At 42.0% G+C, this 12,087-nt stretch overlaps 1 long non-coding RNA gene across 1 annotated transcript in view; it reads left to right on the forward strand.

Annotated features, from left to right (window-relative positions):
* Positions 1 to 1,705: 1,705 nt before the first annotated feature.
* Positions 1,706 to 12,087, forward strand: part of LOC113956793 — a 320,188-nt gene continuing 309,806 nt past the window's right edge. Inside the window, exon 1 of the long non-coding RNA XR_003530950.1 lies at positions 1,706 to 2,060. This is a non-coding gene — a long non-coding RNA (uncharacterized LOC113956793). The remainder of the gene's footprint in view (positions 2,061 to 12,087) is intronic.

Genomic DNA, 12,087 nt, shown 5'->3' on the forward strand with positions numbered 1-12,087 from the left:
ACCGCTTGAAAGGAAAAGACAAAACACATAACATTGGACAAACCATTGGTGGTAAAAGAATAAAGAACTGTGTTTCATTTGTGGTAGCTTCCTTTATTCTAAATTATCCACTTCCAACACAACATGTCTGGGTTTTGAAGAATGCGTTATGTGTGTTTTTCTCCCACCCTGCTATGTTAGCAAAAAGCAACTCACCATATCGTTCACTTATTTGTGACTTTCAAATCACTGCTCCTATTGGTAAGAGAAATTCCTTAAATGTACTAATATTTCATCGGTTTTATAACACAGATTTCTGAGGATTACAACCTCCAGCCAGCTTTCTACAGAAAGCGATATAATTTGCTGCCAATAAAAAAAATTAAAAAGAAATAAAAGGTCACTCTAAGACTCATCTTAGGGACCTGGCATTGCTGCTCCTGAGTTGCTCAATACGAACCTGACACTCCACGTACTCCGTTAAAAAATGTGTTAAACGCAACTGTTTCAAACAGCACAAAGAACACAGAGCGGGGTACCGAGCTCCGAAACTCCTCATGCAGCACTGATTTTCTCCAAGTGCAGGGAGGAATAGGGGCAGCAACAGCTCTTCCAGCAGCAAGCGCAAGACAAGCAAGCGGCGAAGAGGCTGGTGACGCCCTCACACCGCCAAAGGCCACCGTCCTCTCCACAGCACGGTCTCGAGGAGGCCTCGGACGCGGCCACCTGCAGAACACAAGGCCGACGGCGACGGTCATCGCCCCGCAGCCGTCCCACCCGCCCTGTCGGGCCCGTGCCTGCCGCCGAGCCGCGCCAGACCCCAGCGCTCTCGCCCGCCGGGGCCTCCCCGAGGAGCCGGGCCCCTCTCGGCCCGGCGGAGGGTGCCCTCCCCTCTCCCGGAGGGTGCCCGGCGCTGCCCCGAGCGGCGCCGTCGGGCGCGGGACGGTCCCAGAGCGAGCCGCGGGTTCCTCCGCCCGCGAGCCCGCGCCCTCCCCCGCGCGCCGCCCCTGAAATGGCCGCCCGGCCGCGCGGGTTTCTGCCTCCTGCGCGCCCCCCCCCCCCTCTCCGCTCCCGGGGAGACACACCCCCAAACCGCGGCACCCCGCGGAGGCGGCGGCTCCCCGACCTCTGAGCAGCGGACCCGCCCTGGTCTTCCCGGGAAGCGGCGGGGCGGGAGCAGGGGTGGAAAGAGGGGGGGATCCACCGCGCCACCACCCGCGCCGGGGAGGCGGGAGCGCCGCAACTCGCGGGGTTGCGGGGGCGCCACGCGCGCCCCCTCCTCACGGCGCGGGACGGCTAATAAGGGCCGGCCGGCTGCCGGCCCGCGGTACGGCCGCGGGCACCTCTCCGCAGCCCGCCAGCGACCGGGGCGCGGGTGGCACGGCCGCCGCTCCGAGAACCGCTCTGCCTCCCCGAGGTACCGCCGCTGCCTCGGCGGGACTCGCCGGCGTGTGAGCCGGCGCGCGGAAGGAGCTGCTCCGCCTCTGACAGAGACGCGCCCCCCCTCCCCTCCCCACTGCCCGCCCCCCTCACCTCGAGCTGGCGCTGCCTCCCCGCGCTGCCGGAGCCGCCGCCTCGCCTGCCCGCCCGCCACCGCGCCCCGCTGCTGTCCCCCTGGTGCCTGGCCCCACCGAGGGGCAGGCGGCCAGCCCAGCTCTCGCCTCCGCCGCCTGGCTGCGGCTGCCGCGTCTCTCGCCCCTCACTGCAGGGAAGGGGCAGCGGTGACTGCCAGGCGAGAGGAGAGGAGAGGAAAGGAGCCGCCAGCGGCTCGGGCAGCGCGCTGCGTCTGGGTCTCCGGGGATGGACTGGGCTTCGCCCTGCGCCTCAGCCTGCCCGCGGAGAGGAGGGCGGTGATCGGCCGCCCAGCCCACCAGGGAGGAGAGGCACCCCCGCCTGCGCCGAGGGACCGGCACGACCCTGCTGACGCCCGGTTAAATGTCACGGCTCGCCGTCCGCTCCCCGCCGCCGCCCCGCGCATCGCTCACCTCGGGAAGGGGCTGTGAAGGTGGCGGCAGAGGCAGCCTCGGCTGCGGCGCGCCCCGCCGCCGCTCGCCGTGAGGGAGCGCCCAGGCAGCCGCCAGGTAAGCGGTGGGGGAACCCCCCCCGGTGCCGTCGGGGGTGGCGGCCACGGGGAGCCCGCCCGTGAGGGTAGAGTAACTTTCGGGGAGCCTCTGGGGGGAGAAGAGGAGACCGCGGCGTCGGTCTGCGCCCCCCTTTGCCCCGCCGTGCGCCCCCCGGTGAGTGCGCTGCGGGGGGCGAGAGCCGGCGGGACGCGGCGCAGCGGACCCTCCACCACCGCCCGCCCGCCCGGCCTCGTCCCCGGCCTCGTCCCCGGCCCCCCCAGCGCTGTGGGTGCGCGGCGGACGGCGCTGCCCGCCCGGCAGCGGGCGGTGTGGGGGGAGAGCGTGTCGGGTTGCCCCAGTCGCGGGCTGGGGAGACGGGACGCTGTGCCCAGCATCACACCTCCCCTGGGGAAGAGCTTTCCCCGTCGGGCTGGAAAGCGTACGATGGGAGCAGGAGTCCTCCAGGGGTTCCGAGCGACGTGACACAAACACAATAGTCCTTTGTCGCCAGTGCAGAGATGCTTCCACACCTGTGTCCACTTGCATGGTGGATGTGCTCGCTGGAGTACGTGCATCAGTAAAGTGGGGCTTTGGGGGCGGGGGGTAGTGGGGGACTGGTGGTGGTGGTGTGCGGTGAAGGCACTGTTTTACCTTCTGCACGGCAAATTCAGAATAGATCCCGTTTAAAGAAGCAGAGCGAAGTACATGCAAGTGCTCTTGAACATACCTGGGAAAAAAATAACGGCAAGAAAACTACCTACTGTAGAAACTATCATTTCTCCAGTGTCTTGTGTCTAAATTATAAGGTTTTTTTAAGTTCTGTTCCATAGTTGCTGGAGTAAACATCAAATATTCTTAAGCATTTCCCCCCTATAGCTTTCCTTGCCAAGCAAAGAGCTGCAGTGGTTTTTTAGTACGTGCTGCTGTTTCAAAATGCTGTTCCTTCAAAAGACTTTCTCATTTAAAAAGAGAAACGTCTCATATAGAAAGGAAAACGTCTGAATGCTGAATGTTTCAAAAATAAATCATATCTGAACTTGCATTGCTTGCCAAGTGCTGGGGGAAGGCGGGAGGCAGAAAGGAGCACACACCTTTTTTGTGCCTTTGTCATGAAAATGAGCCATGCAGTCTTTATTTCAGTCGGAACTATAGCATGAAGGTAATGGAAGTGAAAATTAGTTTTGTAGTGTTCAGGGAGGTAAGCCATAACCCGTAAAGCATGCACACAGTAGTTCTGAAGCCTTACCCCACTTTTTACAGTGACGCATCTGGAATTGACAGATCTACAATGTAAAGTATAGTTAAGAAGATTTCATCTCAGACTGATGTATATGCCCTAAAATAACTATATAGCATTTAACTCATTGTTCAGGAACTGTAACAGCTGCCTCCACATGAGAAAAAAAAAAAAAAAGAAACAAACCACAACCAAAATGATAGGAGGTAGAATAAAAGAATACACTTTTCTGAGCTTCTACCTTCCAGTGGAAAGGACAAAATTAAAAGGGATGGTCAGTCTTCCTACCATATGCAATCAAAGCACCAGCAGTTCCATTAGAGGCTACACCCTTTCCAGGAAGTGCTTCCTTGTAGAGGTGAAGCTGTTTTGTGGTCTACTTTGCTGTACAATGGGCCACACAGAATGAGTGCACTAAAATCAGTATATTCCTACTCCTACTATGTATATAGGTGTAAACATCCCAGTCAAAAATGTGCTTTGAGATTTTTCTTCAGATCAGCACTTTAAAATGATTGACTCCCTAGCTACTGTGGCACCTTATTTTTCTTACTTGAAAAGTAGTGATTTTGACAGTAGCTAATATATGTGCATCAGAACAGTGATACTGTTCCTTTTAGTTAAATAGAATATCTCTGAAAAGTGTTTTTACTGCTCTGAATTCCCTTTTGAAAGAGTAGGAATAACACCTACGTAAACTGAACAACAAAGGTGTGATCAGATACATATGAACAGTGTGGTTTGGTAGTATAACAGTATCAGGTTTTTTTGTTACTGTTCTAGAATCCAGGCATTCTCTGAAAGGGCTCTAGGAGGAAATGTTATCCTGGGTAGTAGCAGCAAGAGGTGAGGAAATACAAAGTATTAGAGAAACTCGTTAGTTTAAGCGGCTGTCCACAAGTACTGTGATTACTACTATGTTGGTATGCCACTGTGAACTAATACCAGGATTTGGGTATCCTGCAGTTAAAAAAAAAAAAAAAAAAGACCAAAGTAACTTACCCTTTGTGGTTCTGAAGCTGTATCATTATCCTTCAATACAGACAGTTAAGGAAGTCTGGAGATTGGAATATTAGTGACTCTGTGCTGAGTTTAGCAATGTAAAATCTATGTTAGTGCCTTTTTCATATCTTGTTTTAAGACCATTCAAATCACACAAACACAAGGTGGGTGTGGTTTTTGGAGAGGATATAGATGAGGATTCTAGGAGGATTCCTGTGGTGGCTTTTTACAAGTCGTGGTAGTAGAATTGTTGTCTGTCTTTAAGGGCTTTGTTTGTTTATATACATTTTGTCTATCTAAACCTCAGTGAATAAGCAGCGGGAAAAAGGTTAAGGAGTTCTGAAGGCTCTGTATGTAGCTGTTTGTTGGTTCATTGGCTCATCCTTTGTGGGAAGGTGGATTTCGTTCTAGCTGTTGCTGATAATTAAAAATCCAGATGAGGGATGAGTGGATCAGTTTCAGTAAATTTACACAATACTAGGTATGCGTATTGCCGCATTCTCCTATTGCAAAGGAGCTTATTGGGCTGCTATTACTTGTACTAAGTACATTCTGATTCTCTGTCCTTTTTCTTCACATTTTGTACAGATATTCAGGACATTTAAGAAAATTCTATTTCTAATTAGTCATTGATTGACATTCCTGTGTCATAAGGCTGATTTGGTTAAGCTGTGTCTAATTATGAATCTTTACAAATTATTGCTCATTTCTAATTAGTACAGTGACTAGCTTAACTGTTTATTTTCCAAAATGTTTTCAACTCATGTATTTTCAACCAGAAACTTTTTTTCCCCACCTAATTTGAAAGCATAAAATTAAGATTTTTTTTTTCTTCTTCTTTTCTGGAGACAGTAGTTTCTCTGTTGCATTAGAAAAATGCCCAAATAAATGGGATAACTCTGTAAAGAATGGAATTGAAATATTTGAAATTTATAGACATTGCTCCTCAAGACATGCAGTCTATCAATCAGTGTTTTCTGTGCTGAGATATCAATATTATTCCCATGAGATATGCTGAGTGGAGTTCATGTTTGAATTGCTTGCTGTCTCATAAGCCTTTTTATTCCTGGGGACAATTCCATTTCTTAGTGATGAAAATCTGTGGCAGGAGGAAGCATAGAAGATAAACTGTCATCAGTGTTGTATAATGACATTTTGGTGGCCCATTTTCTGCTTTTTGTTTGTTTGTTTGTTTTTTCTTTTTTTTTCTCTCAGTAACTGTCCTGTGAAGCAAGAGTTCATGAGATAATTTATAATGATACTGATGAGAGTTGTTATTTGATTAAAATCTAATGTCTCACTCCCTTTGAAATTGAAAGTAGATATTTGTATCAGCAGATTGTAGGCAAATCTTCTTAGACATTGATATACCATTTGTGTTTTCAGCTTGGTTATTATTATGAAAGTCCTATTAGGTCAGTGTGAACACCTTTTCTGTGAGCTGGAATTAGTGAAGTGTTTAACTCATCTTCCAGAAATACTCCTAATTGCATACAAATAGAAATAAGGGTGCATTGAAACTAATACTTTATTTAAGGTGGAAATATTTTAAACTGCTTCTTACTGTTGAGCAGCACTTCAGCTAGTATTTTTCTTATTGCCTCCATAGCAGGCAAGAAATTCCTTCTAGTTTTGCATTACAAGGAAATGCCAAATTATATGTGACTTGGTGGATTTTAAGTGGTATAGTCAAAGAAGGGAATGTTTTTTAAAAAATATTTCAGAAGAATAAATGTATCTGAAGGAAATGGGCATGTGAATTTTCATCTGATGGACCAATTACATTTTCTAAAAGGAAAGAGAACTGAGAAAATTGAGTTTTAGTTTGACAAATAAAGCAACATAACTTATTAGCTGTCGGTCTCAAAGTTGCAATGAAAGAAAGAAAGGTAAAATAATAGTAAATAATAGTAAAATTTTATCATCACTGAAAATAAAACTATAATTTATTTAAATACAATGAACAGAATTATCTTCAGTAGAAAGATGTTTCTGCATAAAGATTTCTGTTGTGGAATTTGTTTGATTAACTGCAAGCTGCCTGTCCTTTGGTTATAATGAAGAAGAATAATTATTCTACAGTCCTATTTCTTTTTGTTTAGCTAGGATTTATTCAACAGTAGCTGTGATTAATATTTTATAACTTTTAATTAATGTATGTTCTATTTTTACCTTTTTTTTTTTTTTTTAATAAAAACTGCATGCCTTCTTAAAGCCATTATTCTTCAGGTGACGAAAGGTTCTTTTTAATGGTAAAAAATCAGATGTGTCCTGTAAAACTATAGGTAAGATATCTTAACTCTTACTTTTTATATTTCAAGTTATAGTGTAAAAAATTACATTTTCTTTGATATTCAAGTTTAATGCTTAGGAGCAACCAGTGGTCACTACTTCAGATTATAGAAACTTAACAGGACTCCACATCCCTCATTTCTTCTCCCCTCCAGCTTCTAATAATTTTAAGTATAACTATCTTCAGTGTTGAAAACTTGTAAGAACCATGGGGTGGCATTTACTGAAGCAAGGCAAAGGCCATCCTTGAGCTGTACAAATGCAGAGCCCCATCTCTAGGAAAGAGTAAGATTTCACTGGAGTCCCTTCTCTTGGCAGTTTCCTTGTAGCTGAGAGTGTAATAAGGGGATTCACACCACTAGAGAAACCAAACAGACTGGCCTTAGAGCAGGACAGCTACATAGACTGTCATGCTCTGGTCACTTTCCAACTTCCAGGTTACTCTTTCCTCCTATTATTTCCTTCACTTTATCTTGTTTCTGAGAAAATGCAAAGTTTTCATCAAATGGTATTTATCTCTTGATTGCTGTAATTCATAACTGCATCTCAACTTGTGTTTTGGTGAATAGCAGTAGATACTGGCTGTGAAGATCTTTGTAAGAGAGATTCTTTTGAATAAAACCTCAGTTTGGCATTTGCTGTTTCCTTTAAAGCAAAAGAGTTTATGTTCCTCTGTGACAAGTCATCCAGTAAGTTCCCATTTACAGCACACGTGGACCTCAGCACTGATATTTTCCCACAACCACCTTTTGCAGACCAATGTCTATCAAAGTCAATCAATATTATCACAGCTCCACCATCTCTGGAATGAATCAGTTATGCAAGCATCCAGAGAGTTCATCCTGCAATTCCCACCTCATGTTCTTGTCTTAGGACAAATCATATGGCCCATAAGAGAAAATTTGCAAGGGAGAGGAGACGTCTGTGTCTGTGTGTGTCTGTGTGTGTGTAGGACACATGTCAAGACCCAACTATCTTTCATTGCAGTCAGATTATAAAGACTGCAAATAACATCAGGAGAGAGATAAGAAGAGAAACAAGCTCCTTGGGAAGAAGAAATTCTGCTTCCCTGTAGGTCCTGGAGGAAAAACAAAGGAAAATATTTCAAGATTGTGACTCTGCAACTTTCCAGACCCTTAGTTGGGTCTGGAACAGCTGTCAGCCCTAGTAAACAGACTTTGTGGCTGCTCCTGACAAAATCCCATGTTTCTGAAGTGGAAAGAAATAGGGGAGGCTGAATCTACAACAATGGTGTGTGACTGGGAATGAGAGAGCCAGACAAGCTTGTGGCCTCTCAGCATCAACATGTCTGACTGTTCTCAGAAGTAACCAAGTGCACTTATGCTTAAACATTGTGATTCAGTTCTCCAGGCATAGCAGTAATTCTCCCGAAAGGAGAGACTATGTTGCTATTCCTGACAAGGGTGTTAGAAAGTGCTGAGAGATTCAGAAAATTAACCACTCATCTTCAATTGTCACATTTGAGTACAAGACTTGCTGTAGAGGTTGCTATGAATGCCTCCAGTGCTGTATGTAACTATCCAAACCAGGGCAATTATATACAAGATAAGATGATATTTATAATTTTATTAAAAAAATATATTCACTACTAGTAACACGAATAGATTTTTGATTAGAAAGCCATGAAAAATTTAGTGTTATTAATATGTATGTGGGGAGGAATGAATGAGAAATGCATTATGTTTATATCAGTACATGAGGTAGTCTAGAAGAATATGCAGAATTCTGTATTAGTGTATGGCTTTATAATGATTTTGATTCTTTGTTTCTTTTTTTTCTCTTTTGGACTACTGAGTGGGACCAGCCAAAGCTGTTGAGAAAAGCTCTGTCTCATGCCAGCTTTTGACTGCTTCCCGATGTAAACTGGCACACCTTGCCAGGAAAAAGAAGCAATTTGCGCTATAGGCAAATGTGAACAAAAAGTGTTCATTTATTGCAGGCTGGGTAGTGAAAGCCTTAAAAAAATTAGTGGATCAGTTTAATTTAGGATAAAAGTTTCTCTGAACTCACAGCATAAACAGACTTTTGTGCAAACAAGAATTAATTCCTATTGGGAATTGACTGAATTTTCTAGACTAGGTTATGAAGTAGATAAGTAGATTCGCAAAAGCTTAAAACCCAAGACGTTCTTGTTTCTGTTGCCTCCATAGATGACGAGGAGCAGGTAATTACCTTAGAGTAGTGAAGAGAGGTATCAGGATAAAAAGCAGTGGAACAATTGTAGGAATTAAACTACAGTAAATCATAAGTTTGCAATCACTTCCTTCCAAGATTTCTGAAGGAAATACATAGCTGAACATCTGAGTGACTTCTAAATCTGTAATTTATTTTTAAATACTATGTCTTACCTGGAGGATAGCCAACTATTAGGAATAAAATTGTGTCAGGAGTTAAAAAGCAGAGTCAGACCATGAAAAAGTAATTGAGAAAACTAAGTGAAGTCAACATCCCAAAACATCTAGAAGAACATATGCAGAGGATGTAAAGATTGCTGCTCACTTTAGGGAGACAAGTGTACAGATCTGCTACTGGGAACAGTCCAGTCCAACCTCCTTCTCACTGTCAGCATGACTTGAAGTGAGTGTACAATTGCAGTCTTACTATCAAACACTTCTCTTACTGATAAAATATTTCTTCAAGCTGTTCATTTATTGTTATTAAAAGCTTGATTAAAGGAACAAAGTTGCATGTGAGTTCTTAAAAAAAGAAAAGGTAAATAATTTGACAGTATCATACTTTACGACATTTCTGTGGTTTTCTCAGACCATGTTCTGAAAATGGAAGTTGTGTTGAGCCACTAGGTCTTTCCTATTCTTTTAGGGATAGAGTTTTCAGGAGAGGAGTCATTTGGGACTTTGAGAAAACTAGTTCTTGTAAGAGATAGATATAATTTCTACTTTGATATAGAAGTAATTAAGTACTGGGCAGTGTTATGCCTTGGGGATGGCAAAATAAGTCATCAAGTTACTGTCAAACAATTACAAAACAAGTTAAAAAGTTTTGTACATTAGAATAAAAAAAAATTAAGGAGGGTACAAAAGTTTTACTTAGATCTGTTTGAGTTATTATTTTGGACTTTTCCTGTGTGAACAGTTTTGTAGTTTTGAAAACAAACGTAAAAGGGAAAAGAAATCCTTGTGATATGTAGATAACTAAAATCCTACACATACATAAACATGTCAAAGCTTTGAAAGGAAAAAGGTAGAGATACCATGAGAGTATTTAATAATACACATCCTAGTTTCTATGGTTTTTTTTTTCCCATTAGACAAACAAAAACTCATATGATAGGTAAAGAAATTTGAATTACTAAATATTTTTAAATTAATAATTCATTTACCAAACAGTGTAGAAGTAAGAATTTATAGAGTGTTTTCCCCCCGTATATAGAGGTATTATATCCAGGCCCTTATTTTTTTTTAATTGCAATAGAAGATCAAGAAAATATTAAAATAATAGTAATAAAAAAGAGTACCTGTTCTGAATACAATTAAAAAAATCTTTTTCTATTGTGTCATGTTACACAGCTACTTGTTTGGGGTTTGGGGGTTTTAGCTTTTCTGCTGAAGCAGTTTACTTTGCTTTAAAGGAGGGTTACCAGTCAGTTAGAACCATCAATTTAATTTTTGCTCCATTGATTACTGCACCACTAACTAGCTTGACTTACCTGGCTGTTTGACCAGTACATGCTACTCTTCATGGCCTTGCTTAAAAGCAGTTGAGATATTACTTTGCAGTGTGGGTAGACAGTACCCTCCAAATGCTTACATTAGCATCTGGTTATAACCATTTAGTATTTTGTAGCAATACACCATCTTGATATTATAATATATATAATAACCCAATCTGAATTCTTTACTTCTGCTTAGTATTGCTTGATTTTACTCTAAAGCAGCTTGTTATGAGTATTTGAGATATTCTGTCTCATTTGTATGTATGTCAGGTGAGAGTTGCAGAAAACAGATTTTGGTTAGATTTAACAGCTACCAGACTCCAACTGTTCATTGCTCATATATTAGGGTAACAGTACTGAATATTTGGTGCATCTAAAAATAATGGCTTTTTTTCACTGTTGCATTTAATAAAGTAATGAAGCTATTGCTTAGTTTGCAGTTGAAAGACACTGTCATTTAGTTGGAGAATGGAGTTTTACTGGAAGTAAGGAGATATTTCATATAGAAAAATCAATCTTCATTGTAGATATTCTGTAAAAATATAAGGAACCTGTATCATGTCCATGGCTGCTGGAATTCATACTTATATGTTTAATCAAGATTACAGTTTTATGCTAGCTGGGTATTAACAATATAAGGAAGGACAATAAATAAGTGCCTGTAATATCTCAAGAGATACATTTCTACTTTAATGATATTCATCTTAACTGTATGATATTTCTCTTGTTACTAGTAATATTTCTTATACTTTCTGTTAGTATGTTAGAAAGGAGGACGTGCAGATAACTGGTATATTTTTTAAATTTTCTACTTTTGACTGAAAGAGATTTCATTATTATTTTCTTCAAGTACATTCGCTCTGGACACATCTTTGGATCAGCATGAAGGTAGAAAAGGAGAACAAAGAGATACTGAAATAAGACATATCTAGAAATTTCTAAAGCCTCTTCAAAGATGGTATCAGACATGCAAGGTCAGTTTGCAGTATATGCTTTCTTCAGCAGCTATCAAAATAGAACCTGCTCTGCTGTAAAGCAATATGATCATATCTCTGATTTGAAATTGTGAATAGTTCTGAAAATTATGTAATGGCTTTGGGCCCATGACAAGTTACCAGTACATTTTGTTACATATGGGCTATGTAGCTAACAAAACTTTATAATTTACTGTTTGCTCAGTCTTTCTAAATCAAACAGGAAACTGCAGAAAGTAAACCTGTAATATATACGTAATAGTATGGCCCTTTTTGTTGATTTAAATTAGAGCAATTACATTTTGAACTCACCAGAAGGATTTAGAATACTAAGGCCCACTGAAATTTACAGTAATTTATAGGTACATAACTTCAAGTTCTTTTGAAACTTCTGCTATATGATTCTATGTTCACACTTGCAGAAATGACCTGTTATTCATAATACAAGCTGATGTCTGTTTCAAAGGATTTGTGCCCAATTTTGCATGCATTTTTGTGCAATTTTGAAATCTGAGTTCCAAAATAATATTTCAGAGATTTGTAGTTGTTTCTTAGCTACTTTAGAAAAAAACACATCAAAAATATTTGAAGATCAGTGCTGATCATTAAATATTTAATAAACTGAAAAATAATCATTACTTCTGATTTTTGTATTATCTCCTGTGCTTGGATAAGATTTTTTATATAAGCAATCCAAATTTAAAAATATTTATGGTCAGGGTTCGCTCTGAGTTCAATAGATTATTTTCTGCAGCTGTCAGGAAAATAATTTAGACCTATATATGAACTATGTACCTTCCTGTTTCACCTGTAGTTTAATTCCAGTTAAAAATTATCAGTACATCC

Source organism: Corapipo altera, unplaced genomic scaffold (assembly GCF_003945725.1).
Source record: "Corapipo altera isolate COAL_440 unplaced genomic scaffold, ASM394572v1 61129, whole genome shotgun sequence".
NCBI classification, from domain to species: Eukaryota; Metazoa; Chordata; class Aves; order Passeriformes; family Pipridae; genus Corapipo; species Corapipo altera.